The 2,664-nt window shown below is 52.4% G+C and overlaps 1 pseudogene; it reads left to right on the top strand.

Annotated features, from left to right (window-relative positions):
- Nucleotides 1-997: 997 nt before the first annotated feature.
- On the top strand, nt 998-2,408 carry LOC103013999 (small integral membrane protein 12-like; annotated as a pseudogene).
- The last annotated feature ends 256 nt before the right edge of the window (nt 2,409-2,664 follow it).

Below are 2,664 nucleotides of genomic sequence, written 5' to 3'. Positions count from 1 at the left end.
TAACCAAGATGTGGTCCCTACCGCCAGAGCAGCTCATGATCAGATGGGAGAGACAAAGCAGACACAGCACAGACGACACACATTGCACAAACATACACACACACACACACACACACACACATACATACAGGAAAGGAGTGGCAGTGAAATGTGAAGTCAGGGCTTCAGAGGGAATGCAGCCACCTGGAGGTATCTGCCGGAGCCTGAGTTCTGCCCAGCTTGCTGGCACTGTGTAGGGGAAGATTCCCCCATCCCCAATGTTATGAGTTGATGTGTCCCTCCCAAATTCATATACTGAAGTCCTGACCCCCAGGACCACAGGATGTGACCTTATTTTGAGAAAGGGTCTTTATAGAGGAAATCAAATCTTTGACTTGATTAATGAGGCCAGTAGGATGGGCCTTCATCCAAAACGACTGGTGTCCTTATTAAAAAGGGGGAATTTGGACACAGACACACATACAGAAGGAAGATGCGTGAAGACATACGGAGAACATCATCAATAACCCAGGGACGCCTGAGGCTGTTGGATGCTGAGAGAAAGGTCTGCAACAGACTGTCCTTCACAGTCTCAGAAGGAGCCAACCCTGCCAACACCTTGACTTTGGACTTCTGGCCTCCAGAACTGTGAGTCGATAAAGTTCTGTGGTTTAAGTCACCCAGTTTGTGGCACTTTATTACAGCAACGCTAGGAAACTAATACACCCACCATGGGTGTAACAACCTTGTGTTCCTGGGCTGCAAATCACGAAGGAAGGGGCTGGGGCTGAGAGTCTGACGCTTGGGGTCATAGCCAGATTCTATACTTAGTAGCTACATGAGCTTAGGAAAGTCTTTCCCCAGTCTCAGTTTCTGCATTTGTCACCAGAAGGGAGTGACACTGATGTCTTCATGAAACTCCTGCAGAGAGGGTGCCTGCATTCCACTGTGGTGGTCCCGGCGACAGGCCCATGTGGGCTGGTCCAGCCCTTTGCTGGTCATAGGACTCCCTCTCGGGATGCCCTCAGCCGAGTTTCACTCTGCCGGGTGCGGGGCATTCTTACTCCCTTTCACGCTCAAAGACAGCCCGGATGGGGCAGAACGAGATGACACAAGTCAGTTACCCAAAATGTCCAGGCGCTGCTTCAGTGGTGAATGGGGCTTGCTTACCTTTCTGAGAGGTAACATGGTCCACTGTGCGCCAGGTGTGATGGGCCTCGCCTGTCACTGTCATGGCCTAGGCTGTGTCCCTGAACGCGGAACATCACAGAAACCTTCCTGGTGTCACCAGCCCACTGTGGAAGGGATCTCCCCTTCTGCTCAGTTTCTCAGCTCTGAATCACTCCTCTCTCTGGGGCCCTGGTTGCCTTCTGTCCTAAGCCAGGAGGTAGTTAAGGAGGGAAGAGTGGAGGGGCTCTGAATCACTCCTCTCTCTGGGGCCCTGGTTGCCTTCTGTCCTAAGCCAGGAGGTAGTTAAGGAGGGAAGAGTGGAGGGGCTCGCCCTGGAGCCATGCTGTCTGAGTCTGAATCCTGGCTTTGCCCTGAACAAACTGTGTGACCAGGAAGCTTCCTCAGCCTCTCTGTGCCTGGGTCCTAGGCTGGTGGTGAGGACTGGATGGGGCCTGGCACATAATGATCACTCAATAAATGTCAGTTGTTTTTGTTAGCACTTCACTTATATGCTTAATCTCCTTCCACTTGCCTTTGGGAGCCAGGATTTTGGTGTAGGAACAAGGAGATAGAAATCTGAGTTTAAAAAGGTTAAATATAGCCTGAATTTGGAATACAGGATCAGTACAAACTCATGACTTATTTTATCTTTAAAAAATTTTTTGTATTTTATTAAAACTGTTAACTCTAGATCCACTGGAAAGGACTCGGAACGATATCCAGTCAGTATAAATGAGCATCCCCAGTACCCAGAATATGGTCTCTAAATGCTGTCTCTCACTTAAAGAAACCAGAAATGGAGGGTTCCAGGTGTCGGGCAGGAAATGAACAAGATGATTCTGGAACATCTTGTCATACAAGAGAGCAAGGCAGCTGTGAAAGACTAATGGGGCCGGGTGGGAGGGGACCCCGCGCTATGCCTGTGTGGTGCTCCAGGGCGCGTGCAGGGTGGAGGGCGGGGCGGACGGATAAGTCTGCGCTGCAGCAGATGTCCTACGGCCTGTGCTTTGGACCGTGGTGCGCACCCATGCTCCCTGTGTCACATTCCCGTGGCCTTCATGGTCTGGGCCGTGCGCTACCACCTGGAATGGTTCATCAGGAGAAAGGATCCCCAGGCTGTGGAGGCGCAGAAGAGCATCTCAGAGTGCGGGCAGGATCGCAAGCTGGATGAGCTCCTAGACCAGGACCACAGCCAGGTGGTGGGCCTTGGGGACACGCTGGAAGCTGTCCTGAACCAAAACCGCCCCAAAGAAGAATGAATTGGACACAGAAGAATCAATGGACGCAGGGCCCTATGGGTCCTTGCATGAGCCGTGACTGATCCTGCCACTATCTCCACCCAGCCCCAGACCCACGTCTGATGTGCTTCATTGCTTCTTCTGGTCCCTCCTGCACCACACAACCCCACACGCACACTGTCGTTCCTCCACAGCCAGGCAGACATGCGGGCAGCTGAGGAGCCGGTGAAGGGGAAGGCCGGTGAGCGTTCTGGCCCAGAGGCTGCATCTGCTGGAC

Source organism: Balaenoptera acutorostrata, chromosome 3 (genome assembly GCF_949987535.1).
Source record: "Balaenoptera acutorostrata chromosome 3, mBalAcu1.1, whole genome shotgun sequence".
In the NCBI taxonomy this organism is placed as follows: domain Eukaryota; kingdom Metazoa; phylum Chordata; class Mammalia; order Artiodactyla; family Balaenopteridae; genus Balaenoptera; species Balaenoptera acutorostrata.
This window is presented reverse-complemented; position numbering and strand designations above follow the sequence as displayed.